Genomic DNA, 21,469 nt, shown 5'->3' with positions numbered 1-21,469 from the left:
CCCTTTCCATCCCATTCTGCCTGAGAGGATTTATTCACTTAATTTTACATTTAATTTCAACTCACTTCAGTTAAGCTTCTGATCTTACTTATGTGAAGAAACACCATTAGCTTGGTCATCAATGGCCCCTCACCTGATAACATTCATGCTTCCCGTTCCATCCCATTCTGCCTGACATGTTAGGAACATTTGGACTTGTTAACACTCTTCTTCCATTGTTTTTCCTCTTTTTTGTTTTTTAATGGCATACTTTCTCAGACTTCATTTACCTTCAGGACATATCTTCTGGACTTCTTCCATGGCTATCTTCTCTGCATCTGTCCCTTAAACATGGGTGTCCTTTAGACGTGTTCACAGTCCTGATTATTTGAACTTATTTATAATACATATTTTGAAGACTTTTTTTTTTTTGCTAAATCGAATATCTGTGCCAATAAGAGTCAGTTCCTATTGAAATTTTCTCTGAATTGCCTATTTCCTGACCCTTTTATATTAATATTTCTTTTTTGAACATCGAACATTGCACACAATACATTGTAGCAACTCTGGATTCTGTTTTGTTCTTCTGAAGGTTGTTTTTATTTTGCTTGCTTTGCTTTAATAAGCAATTAATTTTCTTGGACTCCAACAGCAAAATAGTGTCCAACCATCAATGTCTCATGTCAGGCTGTTTCTATGTGCTTTTTATTTTTTTTTTAATTTTTAATTATTTAAATGTTTTTATTTATTTATTATGATAGTGAGTGTGAATGCTTGAGGGGAAGAGAGTGAAGGGGAGAGAATCTTAAGCAGGATCCACACTGAGTGTGGATGTGGGGCTCAATCCCACAAACTGCGAGTTCATGACTGATCAGAGTTGGATACTCAATGGACTGAGCCAGCAAGGTGACCCTCTTTGTGCTTTATAAAATGTTGTCTAGATTCCTGAGGTTTTCCATTTAGCTACATTGTTTAGTGATTATGCAAGTACTTATGCAGAAGTTATACTGAAGCATACCAAGCCAGAAAATTTCCACGTTTTGCCACCTGAGCATTAAGTTCAAGAATGCATGAAAAGGTACAGCGTATTCCCAGCTCTTTCCAGGGATTTGATTCCCACTATGCTCTCTAGCATCTCATGCACCCATGTTTAGTATTAGTTTAGAAGTTGTTAAAATTAATTAATTAATTAATTAATTAAAATGGGGCATCTGAGTGGCTCAGTCAGTTAAGCATCCGACTTCAGCTCAGGTCATGATCTCACAGTTTGTGAGTTCAAGCCCCATATCAGGCTCTGTGCTGACAGCTCAGAGCCTGGAGCCTGCATAGGATTCTGTGTCTCCCTCTCTCTCTCTGCCCTCCCTCACTTACAATCTGTCTGTCTGTCTGTCTGTCTCTCTCTCTCTCAAAATAAATAAACATTAAAAAACAAAAAAAAAGAAGTTGTTCAATGATGTATTTGTTGTTTCAGCCATTTTGTATGGGTTTCTACATGAGTGAGCCTTTCTTACTTCAACAGTTTATCCTTAAGTGCTTGGTTGCTTTGTTGGCTACCCAAATCCAGTTTACTACTTCCAGCTAGAAAGCCTGTAGGTTTACATTGCCTAAAATGTGGAGAATGGAGATATCTCTAGGTACCCACCCCCAGCTAAAACAAAGCCCTAAACAAAACAAACAAGAAACCTAGCCTTTTTATTTGATTCAGCACCAGATTTTCTTTCATAAACCCTTTTTAAGTTGTTGCGGGCGTTGTGCCATTTTCCCAAGGACTGGAATGATTTCTTACTATTTCTGCTATGTTTATATTTATATTCTATAGATTAGAATTACTTGACTTCTTCATGTTGCCCTTAGAAATAGTAGAATGCAGATAAAGATATTTAATCTTCAATTTTATTGAAAATTGTTTCTAAGGTACAAAAATGAATCACTTTGTCACTCCAAAATTACTAAATGGCTAAAGCTAACTTCCTTTATTATTATGACTAGCAAAAATAGTAGTCTGGTTACATTACAAATATTAAGAATAAAGATATAATTATTGATTTTTCTAAATTTTATATTTTACAATTTATTTATCTATTTGGAGAGTGCTTTGCTGTGCTAATTTTTCTCCAAAGAGCTACTTTTGGGACTCACAGACATATAAATTCCCTGAGCACCACAAAAATGACCACTTTTTTTTTAATGTTTATTTATTTATTTTGAGAGCATGAGTGAGAATGAGCACAAGAGGGGAGTGGCAGAGACAGAGAGGGAGAGAGAATCCCAAGCAGGCTTCATGCTGTCAGTGCAGACTTCAAGTAGGGACTTGATCCCTATCACCACGGGATCACAACCTGAGCCAACATCAGGACTTGGATGCTTAACCAACTGAGCCACCCAGATGCCCCCAAAATGAGCTTTTCTAAAGAGGCTTGTCCATCCTTCCTTTGGACATCCCTGCAACCCATACATGTTGAGAACACGTCTGCTGCTGTTTTGTAAAAGTGAGTTCCTTTGAACAAAGGGCACAAAATATTTATATTTCTAAATCGTAGGATAGGCCAAACAACAAAGAAGATACTAAATGCATCATTAAATAGTGTCAGTCTTCATATCATCAACGTATAGTTCTTAATTTCCAGTCATTTTTACTCGTGTTTACTGTCACAAGATTCCAGATGGTATGTCCCAGTTCTGGAACAGGGTGATAAAAGATGTTAAGACATATGTCCCAATTTTTGATTCAGAAAAATGTAGTCAGATAATTATTACTAAGTACTGAAAAGAAATGTTTAAAACTATAATCTGTTTGGGGCGCCTGGGTGGCTCAGTCTGTTGAGCGTCCAACTTCGGCTCAGGTCATGATCTCACCGTCCATGAGTTCAAGCCCCGCATGAGCTGCGCTGACAGCTCAGAGCCTGAAGCCTGCTTCAGATTCTGTGTCTCCCTCTCTCTGCCCCTCCCCCACTCATGCTCGCGCTCTCTCTCTCTCTCTCTGTCAAGAATAAATAAACTTAAAAAGAAAACTATAATCTGTTTAGGGCTTTACAAGCTTATAGATTCTAGTAGTCTAACAGTAAATATCATTTATTATTTTCTTGGTCTCATTTATACCTAAAAGAAGGATTGGATTTCTTATCTAATTACGTTGAGGCAATATGTTGCATTATCTGAGTAGAACACACATGAAAATACTCATACATATATTCAGAAGAAATATCGTAACAGTTATAAGCATCATATGTAATATTCTTGACATAATTCAGCTGTTTTTTATCCCCCAACTTGCTACTAACTTGATATTATATATCTGCTTTGCATTATTTTTCTTAGGAAAACAAAAAAAGGAGGCTTTAGCAAGGCAGCAATAAATTACTTTTTTTTTTTTTAATTGTCTTTTGGCAATTAACTTTTTCTTATATTTTGAAAGGCAGGTATTGATATACAAGCAAATGCCTCTTTCAATATTAAAACAATCTAAGAAGTCTTCGTTGTATTCTTCAGGCTAAATTCCTTGTAAACATGTCCCTATTAAGATCAATTGCAGTGCCTTTCTCTTAAAAGGATTCCAAATAAACAACAGTAAATCATGAAGCTAGTTTTCCAGCATTGCAAATCTGCATAGGAATAACAGTAAACAGTATGTTGAAAACAGTTCTCTGAAACTCTGGAGAATAAAATCAATTCAGAGGACATGCAATAATGAGCTGCATTGCAAAGCTGGGATTAGGAGGGATCCTTTTGCTTGGGAACAATATTTGATAGTTTTTTTAAGATTTATTTTTTATTGCCACATGGTTAAGAATTTTCTTTCAAAATAGTAACCAAAATGAAATTGAACATGTTTCACATCAAAATACAGCAGAGACAAATAAATGTAAATACATATTGTCTTAATCTAGTTAGATAAGAAATCTTTCTTGTAGGTGGAAGAAAAATGACAGCATTTACATTTGTGATGCCTGCCTCATGCAAATTCCTTACAATAGCAGTGTGATTCCCTTTCTGTTAGGTTTAGAAATTGGCATACGTGAGGCAGGAAACTTTCTTTTGTTCTTTGTTATATATTAAGGAAAATTAAATAAAGGTACATTGTCAGCTCAGGTTTTGGCCATTCTTAGCTCCATGTCACTGTGTTACATTTTTTTCTTATTTTGTTTGATGAGAAAAAAAATCATAAAAATTTAAAAACTGAGGGATAATGCTATTCAAGAAATATGCACAATTTAATGTCTTTTCCAACAAAAATTCCCCGAGGTGGTGCCAAAGAGAGCACTCTATTTTTTAAAAAAGATACAAAAATTTATATTTTTAATGTTAAAACAGATAGTACCTCAGGCCAAGTGCCAAACTTTTTTCAATCTAGATCAAATCCAAAATAATTCCAAAAAATAAGGAATCCATAAGGAATGCTCTATAATGCTATTGACATCATTAAGTAAGTTTAAATCGTCTCCCAAAGTATAATTCTGGATTTACTGAGGGTTCTTGATAATGTAGAAACAGTCTGGTTGGTCAAGTGTATATATAAGCTGTCAACAGTTTAGTAACCTAGCTAGAAAATTTATTTGCAGCTCCCTATAATCCTTGGAAACTGAAATGAGAAGATGTCGATTTATCTTTATTAAATAATCTCATAACTCATAACTATTCCACAAGGCAGGATACCAGATAATCATATATGCTTAATAAGGGAACAAAAATACCTGAAATTGTGAGATTTCACACTGTTACAACATTAAGGGTTATATCCTTGATTTGTAGTCTTTCCTGCACAAAACTGCTGTTATAGAATTTCACTATTTTGAATACAGGCTAAAGAGAAAACCCAAACAAAAATTCCAACTCAACAAAGGGAAAAAAACCCTGAATGATCATTTTTTTTCTATAAGTATCTTCTCATATATCTTAAAGGAATAGATATAATAATTTTACATTAGCCAAACATTCTTCTTTTACCTTCTACTCACTGGAAGTAACTAGTAACTATATAAGTAGATAGGTAGGCAGGTAGCTAGATAGGTGGATGGATCGGTAGGTAGGTAGGTAGGTAGGTAGAGATAGATAGATAGATAGATAGATAGATAGATAGATAGATAGATAACATGAATTATAAAATAAAATTTAGCAATTATACTCAAGGAGTCCAGTTGAAAAACTTGCTTTCTTGAAGTTTGTATTATAAACAAAATCGCCACAAAATAACCACAAGAGAATCTGTAGGTATATGTCAGTTCAGTGCTTTAGTGTGTATCCAGTTTTGTTTTGTTTTTCTTATGGTCTTACATCTGTGACCACATTGTTCTCTCCAGCTAATGTTTTACTTGTTAGAGCATCGTTTTTGGAAACAGTGCAGCATGATTTTTCATTCCATGAATAAAATGTTTAGTGAAACGGGGTATTTTATGCTATGATAATTTTCCTGGCCAGACAGAGTATAACAATAAACATTTGTTTTACTCCTGATCTGCACAACAGGAAGATGTCTGCCAAAATTATGGTTGTGAAAAGCATTTCCTCAGAAAGAGATAAGGATATAACCATGGATTTGATTGTATACACTAGTCTATAAAATGTATCAGAATAACCAGGCATCAGCCAAACTTTTCTTTCCTCTCTCTCTCTCTCTCTCTCTCTCTCTCTCTCTCTCTCTCTCTCTCTGTCTCTCTCTCTCACCTTCCATCTAATAAAATACATGAACTTTGGGGGAGGAGAAAGCAGTAGAGGAATTTATCATACAGTTCTTACACAGTTGTTACATTAAGTGCTTTTCAAGACTTAGATCAATGTTAACACACATTTTGTTATAATGAAAATGAAAATAGAGCTTCTGACTGTGTGTTGGTAGAAAAGAGACTGTGTTATTCTCTAGGTCCTTTTCTACATAGGAAATTTCATTGATGATCTTACCTTTAAAAAATTTAGATGCTTTGAGATACATAGAATAGAAAGTCATTTTTCCCTCTGCTTGAAACTTTTAGTAAATAATTATGGTTCTTGATTGGATCCTTATAATTAGTAACAGCATTTGAGGTCCACTATTTCTATTCTTAGTAGTCATAGAATAGTCAGACTATTCAAAGGCAGAGTACCTGAAAGGGCAAACACTTATATGAGACGTGATTCTAGAATCAAAATTTCAAGGTTAGAAAGGACTTGCCGATCAAAATCCCATCTGCTTCTTAAATCTTTACTTGCACCTTTCTGCCCTTCCTTTGCTGCTAATAATGAGATGAATATTTGCTATCTCCTGTTGCATTCTATCTTGACTATCTTGTTTTTAGGTATTTTTTTAAATATAAATTGAGTTGATGCCTGTTAATGATGAAACATCTTGTTATCCTAATTCTACTTGATGTGAAAGTATAGTATAAGTGTAATTCCTTTTCCATATGATAATCTTCTAAAAATTTGAATAAAACTACCAGATTCCTGGGTAAGTCCTCTCATCCACATGCTTAAAATTAGCCTCAACTTTGTCTCAACTTTGTCTCACTTCATACCCCATGGTTCCTGGTTTTTCTCTTTGGACTTGGCCCAGTGTACCATTTCAAATGTGGAGCCCAGAACTGAGCACACTTCTCCAGATTTAACAAGGAATAAAAGTGAAAAACAATGTTTCCTTTATAATTAGGATTTGGGAACTCTGTTATATCTCTTGATTTATAATATTATTCCACTTTTCTGGTTTCATGTTGATTTCCTCTCTAGTAGTTCCATTTTTTTTTTCTTGAAAGTAGAATGTGAAAGCATATATGAAAGTTAAACTGCATATTTCTTTAATTCTGATGCCACTTAATACCACCAAATAAGGGTTAAGTTTTTAACATATGAATTTTGAGTAGAAACATTCAGTCCATAACAAACCTGGGAGAAACCCCAACTAATATACTTCATGATGCCACTGTGACAGCTTTTCCCTAAGATTAGGAAAAAGAAAGATAAACACTCTCAACCATTTCTGTTAAATATTTTATTATAGATTTTATGGAGGAAATTTCAACAACAGCAACTGTTGTAGACTCTAAGTCTAAAGTTCTTTTTTGGCCAGCAAAAGAGCAGATGCAGAATTAAAGCAAGAGATGGCTAATGTCTGGGAAAAGACAAGAGCCCCAAATAAGGTCCTTGCCCTGTTTTTACTAGGATCAGAAGACCTACAAATGTGTTGATGGATGTGCACAAAGGGACAAAGAATTTGTGAACATTAACTTATAGACATGAGGGAAAGGGGGTCTTGATGATATTTTGGATTAGAGGTTTGGGTTAATACAAACAAAATCTGGCACGGGGCAGTTGGGAGGAAGGTTGTTTACAGTAGACGTGAGGCAGCACCTCTGTTTATCTTAGCTAGCCTAGGGCATGAGACAGGTAGGACAAATAACCTCATTGTTGACAAGGCACCTTTTCTTTTTTAACCATCTCCTCTCTGGGCTACTTTGCCTGCAGTGCAGTGGTCCATAGTCCAATTCACCAATTTACCTAACCTGGCCCTATCCTCCTGTGAAAGCAGCTTTTCTGCTATAGTACTAAATTGGGGGTGCTTCTACCCTGAATATCTGATCTTGTTTATTTCATATATCTATGTATTGGGCACCTTTGCGCAGTTCCTATTTTAGGCCTTTCCCTATCCCTCCCTATTTTGGGGTGCCTTTGCACCTCCCTATTTCTGGCACCTTTGCGCCTCCCTATTCTTGGGGTGCCAATCTGGTTTACCCAAACTCGAGTGTGAGCATTTTATGACTTTGTATTTCTTTATGCCTTACCAACCCATTGGTTGTAAGCCTGGGGGATTCCTAAGCTTATCCCCCACAAGCAACAGCAACAACAAACAACAAAGATACCCAGGGGTGCCTGGGTTGCTCAGTTGGTTGGGCATCCAACCTCGGCTCAGGTTATGATCTTGTGGTGCGTGAGTTAGAGCCCCGTGTCAGACTCTGTGTTGACAGCTCAGACCCTGGATCCTGCTTCAGATTCTGTGTCTTCCTTTCTCTCTGCTCCTCCCCTGCTCATGATCTCTCTCTCTCTCAAAAATAAATACAAATTTTTCAAAAATTAAAAAAAAAGATAACCAAATTGGAATGGGAAGTGTAAATCTATGTCTATTTTCCAATGACATGATACTGTATATAGAAAATTCCAAGGACAATTCAAAACACTGTTAGAGATGATAAACAAATTGGAGATTATAGGATAACAATTTATATACAAACATCAATTATATTTGTGTATACTATCAATGAACAATCCAGAAATAAAATTAGGAAAACATTCCAACTACAACAACCTTAAAAAATAAAGTATGTAAGAATAAACTTAATAAAAGAATTTTAAGACTTATACATTGAACATTACAAAATGTTGAAAGAAATTAAAGATGATCTAAATATAAAAGAAATATATCTGTGTTCAAGGATTGGAAGACTTAATATTATTAATATGGCAATATTACCCAAATTTATATACAGATTCAAACAATCTGTCTCAAAATCCTAGCTTTTTTTTCCCCAGACATTGACAAGCCAATCCTAAAATTCATATGTAAATATAAGGGACCCAGGATAGATGATACAAACTTGAAAAAAATTAAAGTTGTGTGATTCATACTTCTTGATTCAAAATTTAACACAAAACCATCAAGTTTTAAAAGTAATCAAGACTGTGTGGTGCTATTGTACAGATAGATGTATTGATCAATGGAATAAAATTAGGAGTACGGAAATAAATCCATGGGTTAGTGGTCACTTGATTTTCTTTTTTTTTTAATTTTATTTTTTTTCAACGTTTTTATTTATTTTTGGGACAGAGAGAGACAGAGCATGAACGGGGGAGGGGCAGAGAGAGAGGGAGACACAGAATCGGAAACAGGCTCCAGGCTCCGAGCCATCAGCCCAGAGCCTGACGCGGGGCTCGAACTCCCGGACTGCGAGATCGTGACCTGGCTGAAGTCGGACGCTTAACCGACTGCGCCACCCAGGCGCCCCTGTCACTTGATTTTCAACAGATGCTGAAACATCTCAGCGGGGAAAGGATGGTTTTTCTGCAAAAGTTGCTGGGACACCTGGATTTCCACATGCAGAAAAGACATTTGAACCCCTACCTCACATCATATAAAAATTTTTCTTAGAATGGATCAAAGACTTAAAAGTGCAAAAACTATAAAATTCTTATAAGAAAACATAGGTGTACATCTTTATTATCTTTGATTAGTCATTAATATCTTACATAATAAGCACAAGTAACAGAAGAAAAAACTAGATAAAGTGTGCTTTGTAAAAATTGAGACTTTTTTGCTTCAATGGATATTATTGAGGTTCTTCCTCAGTTGACATAATGGGAGAACTGACAACTGACATAATGGGGAAAGGTATTTGCAAATCATATACAGTCCAGAATACATGAAGAACTGTTATAAATCAAAAACAGAAAGAAAGACAACTTAATTAAAAAAACTGGGCAAAGGATTAAAATAGAGATTTCTCTAAAGAAGATACACAAATGGCTAACAAGCCCATGAAAAAATGTTTAGCATTTTATTCACTGGGGAAAAACAAATCAAAATCATATTAAGGTACTACTTCACTTCTACCATGGTGGCTATAATTTAATGGATAGTATCACGTGTTGGACAGGTTGTGGAGAAACTGGAACCCTCTTACATTGCTGATGGGAATATAAAATGTATACAGAAATAAAATTGATTTTTATATATCAATTTCTATCCTATAATCTCCAGTCTGTTTATCATCTCTAAGAGTGTTTTGGGTTGTCCTTAGAATTTTCTACATACAAATGTATTGTTTGGAAAACAATCTCACAGTTTCTCATAGCATGAAACATAGTTATTATATGACCCACAAATTCCACACATAGGTATATGTCGAAGAGGATTTAAAACTTATGTTTACACAAAAATGTGTGCATACATCTTTACATAGAATCCTTATTCATAATATTCAAAAAAATGGAAACTCAAATGTTTATTAAGAGGTGAATGGATAAATAGAGGTGGTATATCCATATTATATGATATTATTCAGTCCTAAAAATGAATGAGCTATGGATTCATACTGCAACAATAAAGAACCTTGAAACAGTATTCTAAATGAATAAAACCCAAGATAAAGGCCACACATTTTGTAGTTCTACTTATATGAAATAATGGGAAGAATCAAAGGGAGAGATTGAAAAAAATAGGATTAGTTGTTCCCAGGACTGAGGGAAGGGCAAATGAGGGTTGACTGCTAATAGTTAGGGGTTTTCTTTTTGGGGTGCTTAAATGTTCTGGATGTATATAATAGTGATGGTTGCACGAATATATGAACAAACACTGAATTATCTACTTTAAAATGTTGAATTTTATGGAATGACTCTTGCCTCTAAGTTGTTCTCGCCTAGTAGACCATTTTTGTGGGCATTTAAGTATTCCTCTGTGTCTTTACTAACACAAAACTATCAGCAATTTGGGACGCTTTGTTTCAGATAGATAAACTTGTGTTACAAGTAGATGCTGTGGGTACTATGTACAGAAAGCCATTTTTTCTTTTTCTCTTCTCTTTTCTCTTCTCTTCTCTTCTCTTCTCTTCTCTTCTCTTCTCTTCTTTTCTTTTCTTTTCTTTTTTCTTTTCACCTTGGTGTTTCCTCAAAGCCTTACCCTTCTTATGGTATTTCTGAAGTACCCGGGTAAAAGGAAAGTTTGTATTATGGCCCTTTGAAAGAAAAATTTGGTTAGTTCCTGACAGGGGCCCAAACTGGACAAATAATCCTATATGTAAAGGACAGTTTCATCTTGAGCGGGCTATTTAAACACAATATAAATATTACTGTTTTAATATTTTATGTGCAAAATAAGGTAGGAAACATTTTTCCTTATGTCTTGTTCGCATAATAATAGTCTTAGTAAAATGAGGAGGGAAATGTATACCATTGTTACTTATTTAATATTTATAATATAAAGTAAAAAACATAGCAAGAGAGATGGGACAAGTTTGATCAGTCCAATGCACTGCTGTGAATTTTAGTGATGAAGTAGCTAATGTGAGGAACAGTAAACTGGCAAGAAAGAGCTGGACATGGTATGATCATTTTGATGATTGTTTTTTTCTCTACACCTGTTATTGTTATGTTTAATTTTGTTGATACATATCAAAATGCTTGCATCTGACTATTCCCCCCAGACACTCTGCTAACATAACATTGCCTGAGGTCCTGACAACTGCTTTTTAAAATATCCATGCACTTTAAATAGGTACTTGGATTTATTTTCTAATCAAATAATAATATACTTGACATGAAACTAGAGTATACAAAAATGATGCATCGGGCAGTTTGATTAATCATATATTCCTATGAAGTGGGATTTTTCCAGGAGCACAAAAGAGTTGCTCCTACTTCTTAACATATTCTACACACAAACATAACAATTTATTATGGATTAATCAATGACCGTTAACATATGAAAGATCTTAAAATGTTCCCAGTGAAAAAGCTTCTTTAACTTCCAGAAGTTTACTTAATGTGAAATTTTTGAAAGCCAGAATTCTTGATGATGGTGTGATAACCCCTAGGGAACATATATTTGCAAGGTTGAGTACATAGCATTTCAACATATATCTGTTTTCACAAAACCTGGAGTGTGATGTGCAACAAAATCATGTCATCAAATAAAGTTATACTGAAAATAATTGAGGGACTACTGTAAAGGACATGAGTCAAAAAGGTTAAAGACCTTTGCCATCTAAGGAATAGATCACTGAAACTGCCTCTAGATAGGAGTCTCACCCTCTACCTTCATTCATCTTTTTCATTCTGTATACCTCTGATAAATTGGATATCCTGAAATGCTTCTTTTGTAAGACCTATAAAATCTTAAAATAATGATAACATTTAACACTTATGTAACATCTTTATGTACATTATCTCATCTAATCTCTACAATAACCCTATATATAAGGCAGGCAGGACAGGTATTATGATGCCTTTAGCAAACAGGAAAACCAAGTCACGGAGATATAAAATTACTTATTAGAAATAGTTCAGATACAAATAAGTTGAAGGTAAAAGTATGGAAAAACACATATCAAGCAGACTGTGATCAAAAGAAATGTGCATTAGCTGTATTAGCACCAAACAAAGTAGACTTCAGGCAGCAAACATCAAAAGGTATATTTTGTAATGATAAAAAGGTCAAATCACCAAGAAGCCGTAACAATCCTAAGTGTCTATGCATCAAAGCTTCAAATAAAGCAAAACCTGTTAGAAATTAAAGGAAAAAAATGGTCAAATTCACAATTATATAAGGGGTTTTAACACTTCTCTTTCAGTAATTGATAGAAATAATAGTAAGAACATAGAAGACCAGAAAAACTCTACCAAGCACATTTAAGCTAATTGCATTTATCAAGCGCACCATAGAATAGCACAGTAGTACACATTCTTTTTAAGTGCACATGGATCATTCACCAAGGTAGACCTAATCCTGGGCCATAAAACAAGCCTTATTAATTTTTCAAAAATTGAAATTAAACTATGCTTCCTGGACCTAGTAGATTTAATGTGTGTTAAAGAACTTGATCTATAGTTTAAAGCCCCCAAAACCAAAAACTTCATGTATAGACAGTTTCACTGGTGAATTTGAAAAAAAAAACAACTTAAAGATATATTATAAATTCTATATTTATATGACAATATTCTGTATATATTGTATCAAACTTTCCCTGAAAATAGAAGAAATAGGGGTACTTTCCAGTTCATTTTATGAGGGTGTAATGACCTCAGCAAAACCAGAGAAAGACATTTCAAGATAAACCAACTACAAGACTCTAAATCATTCCTCTTGAGCATAAACACAAAATTTCTCAAAGCAATTTTATTAAAGAGAACCCAGTGACACATAGTATAGATAGTACATCATAGCAAAATATATTTATTTCATCCTATGTGTGCAAGGTTCATTTAACAGTTGAAAATCACACAATGTAATTTATCATATCAATGTACTAAGTAAGTATAACCATATGATGATTTCAGTAGGTGCAGAAAAAAAAAAACTTAACCCCATCCATAAAAAGAAATTAACAAACCTCTCAACCAGCTAGGAATATGAGGGAACACTTTCAACATTAAAAAGGGCATCTACAAACAACTTGTGGTTAACGACAATAATAAAGTATATTTATTCACCAGTTAAAAGACATTTAGTTGGTTTTCATTTTTTTGGCAATTATGAATAAAGTTCCTGTGAATATTCACACACAGATTTTGTGTGTATGTACGTATTAACTTCTCATGAGTAAATATCTAGGAGTGGCTTTTCTGGCACATCTGATAAATGCATGTTTAACTCTGTTAGAAACTTCCAAACTGTCTTTCAGTTTTCATTCCCACCAGCAATTTCTGAGCATCTGAGGTCTGCATCCTTTCCAGCATTTGGTGGATTATGGATAACAATCCTACAATATCCCCTTGTCTTTCAGCGTCTTGTAGAGATCCTTGATCCTTGAATCAATCCTTCCAGGAGGGATCTTTATATATTGTGGAAAAGGGATTTCCTGTGAGGTCTAAATTTCTTACGAGGTGTGTGTGACTCTTCTTGCTGGGTTCTTCACCTGATTGCTAGTGGGCATGATCTCTCCTTTCAGGAGGAGCTGCCTTCCCTTTCCCTTAGATAACTCTTGGCTGTTGTCTGCTCATTACTCGTCTGATAACTTTTCCTGTATGGTGATCTTCCACAACACTTTGCTGGACGTTATTTAACGTAATGAGGAGACTTGGAAACAACTGACAACTGGGAAACCATGAGAGTTCTAGCAGCAGCATAGCCTGCCCTGTTCTGTATCATGTGAAAGGGTGGATTTAAACTTCTACCACACATCCCCTGTGAAAGGCAGGCAGTCACTCGAACAGTAACAGACCTCCTCCTTTAGATGTGTTTGATGCTTTCCTGGAGGCTATAGGTGGTTATTGAATAAGAACAAGAAATAATTTATGCAAATCTTTTCAACTCTCCTCAGAAGATGAAGTATCTTCCCTCAAAGGCTACTCCAGACTCCAAGCAGGTAGAAAGTTCCTATCTCTCTTATTGCGGGTTCCTAAGATGCTGTAGCTTATTATACATATTCAGAACATTTACAGATAAAGCAAACGGTGTCATAGAGTACAGGTCTTTTCCTTTGTGGAGAAATGTTCACTGCTCCACATTGATAAAACTCTATAGAATCAAATGTAAGCGTAAAAATTATTGATTTTATTCATATTTTAGGGGGAAACTATATGCATTTATAAGTTCTATTACATCTGTTTATGAAGCTGAAAGTGCTCGTTACATTGTTAACCATTAGGGTTATAATGCTGCTACTAACAGTTATGTATCTGACATTTTGTAATACTGCTGGAGACTTTTGAATGCAAAACTTCTAATCTTACAGATGTTAAAAATACACTCAGTAGCAAAAAATATATCGTTTTCAGAATTACCCAATAATGCCTGAAACTTTCAAATTAAAAACTTCTACTCATACATATATAAAATAGATATATTCAATAGCGAAAATCTTGATATACTTTTGTGTATCAAACCATGCCATCATCTAAAAGATGGCTATTACTTTTTCTCCTCCTCCTCCTCCTCCTCCTCTTCTTCTTTTCTTCTTTTCTTCTTTTATGAAGAGTAACAGAGACTTGTAAAATGCATGGATGAGATGAAGGAGATAGCTTTCTTTTTAAATTCTTAGAGGATCTGATGATCATCTTAATATTTCAGCACCATGGCAGTTGAATGCTTCTCTGGCACGGGACCCCTAAACCTCAGGTTGGTCCAGCAGAGGAATTGTGTTTGTGCTCTCCTGACCAGCAGCAGAAGAAAAGTGACAGGACAAAAGCAGATGTGAAATGGGAAGAGGCCAGTGTCTTAGTTCCCCTTCAGGCTGTGTGTTCTTTGGTCGTCTTCAGACCTGAAAATAAGTGTTTTGAGTTGTGTGAGAACAAACGCTTTGGCTTCCCCGATAAGCCACATGGAATGTTCATCAATGAATCGAATTGACCACAGTAGAAGTTTCTCCACCAGTAATATTGCAGGGGCATAAGAGGTAAGGTCTGCTCCTACACAGGCACCTTTACTCTTTTTGACTGATACAGCCTCCTTCAACAGTCCACAATTACTAGTAACCATTTGTTCACCAAGTGAAATATCTAACACTGTTTTCCAGTTCTACCATCTTGAAACTCGATTTTCTTTTGGCCTTTATAACATTATACCCACTAAACATTCTTCTATCCAGGTTGCTGTGTCCTTTTGACCCCTGAACATAACGCGTTCCTAAAACTCCATCCTTTGTAGCAGCATGATAGTGGAAAGAATGCAGTTTTGGGAGTCACCGCAACTGTGTTTAATACTGAGATACATCACTTAGTAGCTGGGGGACCTCTCAGAACCTCAGTTTTCTCAGCATCACTTATTTTCATTCCAGTGCACCTCCTTATTTTATGCAGATCTAAGTTTCTGACCTATGCCATTTGCATTCTCTCTAAGGAACTTTATTTTAACATTTCTTGTCAGGCAAATCTACTGGCAACAAATTCTCTCTATATTTGTTTGTCAGAGGTGTTTGTCTCTCATTTTTGAAGAAGGGTTTCCCAGGGTACAGAATTCTAGGTTGTTTTATTCCCCTTTTTGATGCATTAAATATTTCACTCCATTCTCTTCTTGCTTGCATGGTTTCTTAGTAGTAAACTCTTAGCCAGTTTGATCAAAAAGAAAAAGGAAATGACCCAACTAAATAAAATCACAAATGAAAGAGAGATCACAACCAACACAATACAAGCAATAAGGAGAGAATATTATGAGCAATTATATGCCAATAAATTAGGCAATCTGGAAGAAATGGACAAATTCCTAGAAACATATAAACTACCAAAACTGAAACAGGAAGAAATAGAAAATCTGAACAGACCTATTACCAGTAAAGAAATTGAATCATTAACAAAAATCTCACAACAAATTAGAGTCCACGGGCAGATGGCTTTCCAGGGGAATTCTACCAAACATTTAAAGAAGAGTTAACACCCGTTCTCTTGAACATGTCAGATACAATTCTTACCTTTGCTTTACTCTAGGCAAGTTGTTTCCCATGCCCCACTTCCCCTCAGCTTCTTGCAGGATGTTTTTCTTATCTTTGATTGTCTGTAATTTGAAAATTATGTGCTTAAGTGTAGTTTTTTTTTGTTATTTATCCTGCTAAGTGGTCTCTAAGCTTCCTGGATCTGTGTTTTTTTGTCTGAGGTAAATTTGGAGAAATTCTTAGTTGTTATTGTTTCAAATATTTTTTTTTATGTCCTTTTCTCTCTTCTTCTTCTGATATTCCCATCATGCGGATGTTACACTTTGTGTAGTTGACCCACTCTTCTTGGATATTTTCTTCTGTTTTGTTGTCCTTTCCAGTCTTTTTTTTTCTATTTTGCTTTTCAGTATTGGAGGTTTCCTTTGAGATGGCCTCAAGCTCAGAGATTCATTCTTCAGCCATATACAGCCTACCTGTAAGTCCATCAAAGGCATTCTTCATTTCTGTTGGAGCTTTTGATTTCTAGCATTCCTTTTTCATTCTTAAGATTTTCATCTCTCTGCTTACATTGCACATCTGTTCTTTCATGCTGTCTACTTTACCTGAAACAATCACTAGCAGAATAATCATAGTTGTTTTGAATTCTTGGTCTAATAATTCCAGCATTCCTGAGATATTCTTTTCTTATTGTACGTTCTTGGCACCTTTGCTGAGATCAATTTGCTGTAAATGCATGGAATTATTTCTGGGCTGTCTATTCTTCTGTTCCATTGTGTCTACTCTTATGCCAGTATCATAGTGATTTAATAGTTCAAGCAGTTTTGTTTTGTTTTGTTTTGTGGAGAAGGTTGTTTTCTCTAGATCATGTCATTTGAAAATACTAACAGTTCTACTTCTTCCTTTTCAACTTGCATGTCTTTTATTTATTTTTATTGCCTAATTGCCGTGGTTAGGACTTCAAATAGTTTGTGGAATAAAAGTGGTCAGAGTGGGCACCCTTGTCTTGTTCCTGATTCTAATGAAAAGCTTTTAGATTTTACTTTTGAATATGGTGTTAGCTGTGGGCTTATCATATATGACCTTTATTGTGTTAAGGTATGTTCTCTCTATATCTGCTTTGTTAAAAGTTTTTATCATAAGTAGGTAGTGAATTTTGTCAAATGCTTTTTCTGCATCTATTGAGATGATCATAATATTTTGTTCTCCATTTTGTTAATGTGATGTATCACACTGGTTGATTTACAGATGTTAAACAATCCTTGCATCCCTGAAATAAATCCAAATTGATCATGGTTTATAATCCTTCTATTGTTGTATTGAATTTGGTTTGCTCATATTTTGTTGATCATTTTTGTGTCTATATTCATCACATATATTGGGTTGTATTTTTTTTCTGGTGACATCCTTAGAGGCTGACTATCTTTTTAAATACTCTCTGAGAAACTGTAACTAATTTAGGACAGTAGTGGACCTAAGAGGTACAGGTGGCCACTTGTCTTTGACATCTTCTGTGCCTTGTCTTCATTCACTTGCTCTTAATTTTGCTCTAACTTTGCTAAAGTAGCTAAATACGGATATTTAGCCTGATGATGTTTTGTCTCAACTGCACTAGATATTTTTTGCTATACAATACCACTGTGTGAGACCACTGTAGAATTCTACTCAGACAATCTGAGGCATGCACTAACTTTGGAATAAAAACCCTTGGGGAAGGGACACTTGGGCGGCTCAGTTGGTTAAGCATCCAACTGTGGCTCAGGTCATGATCTCGAGGTTCGTGAATTTGAGCCCCACGTCAGGCTCTGTGCTGAAAGCTCAGAGCCTGGAGCCTGCTTTGGATTCTGTGTCTCCCTCTCTCTCTGCCCCTCCCCCATTCATGCTCTGTCTATCTCTGTCTCTCAAAAATGAATAAATGTTTAAAAAATTATAGAAAAAAGTTGGGGAAATCCTCATCTAATAGAATACAAAATTAGTAGCTGAAAGTTTCCGTTATTCCCTGTTTCAGTCAGACAAATGTTAATTTATGAAACACATCTTACATGTTTTAGAGTTCCCCGAAGGAAATGTGTCTAGCTGCCCAGGTGACCAGGATTATCTTTGCATTGCCTTTCCTTTTCCCCCATTTTACTCTTCCTTCTCCACTCAAAACCTGTCCCCATAGCTTGCTTCCCATAGTAAACTACATGTATGCAAACTTGTAGCCCACATTTTGCTTTGTGGTAGGGTGGGATGAATCCAAACTAATACATCTATGAATAAGATGGCCATAAAACTCATTTTCTAAATCTTTAAGAGTGAAAAGAGGCACTAATTAATAATTAGGTAAGAAAAACTAGTATAAACAAGGACTGTCATAAGCAAATAGGGACACATGGTCACCATGTCTGGAAAATACAAATATCAGGTATAAAAAATAACAAATTTATAGACTTGAAACTATCAACACAAATATGGAAAATAATAATCAATGAATGAAATATCAATGTAATGTAACATAAACAAAACTAATTAAAAAATTTTTAATGTTTATTTTTGAGAGAGACAGAGACAGAGTGCAAGTGGGGGAGGGGCAGAGAGAGGGAGACACAGAATCTGAAGCAGGCTCCAGGCTCCAAGCTGTCAGCACAGAGCCCGATGCGGGGCTCGAACTCACGAACTGCGAGATCATGACCTGAGCCGAAGTCGACACTTAGTCGACTGAGCCACCCAGGTGCCCCAACAAAATTAATTTTTAAAGTGACTGAACTATAATATTTTATTCCTTTATCTACATACCAATGTCCACTTAAACAAATTTCCACATTGTCAAAAAAGACACAGGATTTGAAGCTCTTATACTCTGAAAGCATTCTGATTAGTAGTAGATTTCCTTTTGTAATGATAGGATATCATAAGAAATATTTACACTGACCACTGAGTCAATGGTCCCTGTAATACTTTTGTGCCCAATGTTGAATTAGAGGACTTAATTATTAAAAACAACAAACAAAAAACAACAGCAAGAACAAAATAGCCCTTGGGGAAAATTACCTATTCTCCCCTGTATCATTCTTTTCTCTTAACCTGTAAACCCTTGGAAGGGACTATATATTTAATTATTTGTAAATAGTGAGAATTTCAGAATGTGCAAGAGAAGTTATTTTCTGTTGTTAGGTTATTAGAGATTCTGTATTCATAAGATCCTGGTAAATCTCATGTGAGACCCAAAGATGAGATATATTGGAGATTGTAACCAATATTTCGAATTAAACTCTTTATCAAGTCTAAGAGACAATGGATAAATGCTAACCCTTAATATCCATAGAATATTTTAGGGAGAAAAAAAAACTCTGAGGGGAAAATAAATCCCAGTAATATTGGTTGGATATCAACGGATTTATTTTTATCCGTAGAGTGAGTTCTTTCTGCCCGTCTGCCCAATACAAGTATGTATATACATGTGTGTGTGAGTGCACGTGTGTGGAGGGAGCTAGAATAATGCTGGTAGCAATAGTACCACCTTCAGGAATGGAGACAATGCTTATGGTAAGTGAACAGATGATGTAACCCAGCTTCAACAGGAACCACAACTACCACGTTAAAGTGGCCATATCAGTATGATGGATAGGAATTCCATTAGGTTCTGGAAACATCCCAGAAAGAACAACGTGTGTGTGTGTGTGTGTGTGTGTGTGTGTGTGTGTGTGTGCAGCCATAATCATCCTTCAGAGAAAATGTGTAATAATGTGTAATAATTCTCTTCAGAGGAGGATGCGATTAGTAAAGGTGACGTTCTTATCTTTACATTGGTGAAAACTCAGCCAGAGAGCATCATTATGTGTTCCTGGAAAATACACACTAGTACCAGAAACTCTGCCAAGACTTAGCACTGTGTTCTTTGTATATAGTATATGCTTATAAAAAGTTACTGATAAGGAGGATATTGGAGTAATATTAGCTCATTAGAACAAGGAAACAAATAATATTACTTTCTAGGATATATGCCAGAAACGAATATATTGCTTAGTATACTATTTGCCTGGATTGTAACAAAGTGATACAGAAGCGACCTAGAATATCTGGATCCTTAAAGAAAGAAAGAGAAAGAACAGTTTTAGGAACAGATAGAGAGATACTTACAAATGGTGAGAGGAATAAGAAAACTGGAAACATCCACTATAAATGCATTCAGAATATATTCCAAGGTACAGTTGCCATACTACCTACATTTGATTGCATGCTAAGGAAAATGTTACAACATTACAAAGTCATTCATCTGAATTCATCAAAGCAACAACTAGTAGACCTAGTCAGTACCAGTAGACCAAAATAATAATACTCTTCACTCATAATCTCCCAAGGGGGCATTAGAAATTCAAGTTATATTGGTAGCAGGGGCTGGAAGCAGACAAACAAAAGATTGCCAAGTGTAGTAATTGGAATTTTCTTAATGACTCCATAATAGATGCCCAGAAAATTGTTGATTGCCTGGAACAGGACTGCTCACTGGCCAAATAAAAACTCAGGGCTTATTGCCAAATTAGTAGCACAAGACTCACCTGATTCATTCCCCTATCCCAACCTGCAGATTGCATTCTCCATTTTGACAGATATTTCATGAGGAGTTGTGCATACAAATACATCTTTATAGACTATTATAAAAACAAGCAATTCTGGGATTTTTTTATAGGACCAAAATAAGCTTATCAGATTCAACAAGAATGCATCTTGAAAATAAATTGTTTTGGATATGGTTTTGAATTGCAATTACATATTATCTATTCAATGTTTTATCTTAAAATTTTATTTTAATATATCTAGGTCCCTAAAGTACAATTCCCTCCCTTCCATAATACTTTCTAATTATTCCTGCCTATGTTCCATGTGTGATAAATGCTACTTTAGTTTCTGGATTACAAGTTTATTATGACTGACAGGAAAGTTTTTTGAACATTTTCCATTTTATTTTTGACTTTGTTTTACACAGCAAGATATCCTCAAAATATTCCACAGTTAAAAAAAAAAAAGCTATCAGAAGACCTATTTTGATTTGGACTTGTCTATATTTTAAGGTGTGTTTAGCTTGGAATGGGCCTAACCTCTCATAATTCTTGCTGGCCTATTTCCCTGCTGCTGCCTCCAACTCCAGGTGTTTATGGAAAAGTTTAGCACTTTAAAATGTCGACTGGTCTGATAACGTCTTTATTCAGAGTTATTTTAAAGCAGGCAGAAAAGGAACCGCGGCTGAACACCTGGCAGCTTAATCTTCTTATTTACTACCATGACTAGAACACACGTATATACAAAAATAATCGCCTACCATGTTTCAGGCCTTCCCAAGGGTTTACTACTGGAGATGCTGCATTTCCATAAAAGTGTGAATTCCAGAGTCAGAGCTCTGAGGTTGGATTCCCGGCTCTGCTCTTTGCTAGCTGATTGGCCTTGGGAGAGTTTCTTAATCTCTCCAAAGC

This window comes from Prionailurus viverrinus, chromosome B1 (genome assembly GCF_022837055.1).
Source record: "Prionailurus viverrinus isolate Anna chromosome B1, UM_Priviv_1.0, whole genome shotgun sequence".
In the NCBI taxonomy this organism is placed as follows: Eukaryota; Metazoa; Chordata; class Mammalia; order Carnivora; family Felidae; genus Prionailurus; species Prionailurus viverrinus.
The sequence above is the reverse complement of the archived record's forward strand: the minus strand, read 5'-3'. Positions refer to the sequence as shown.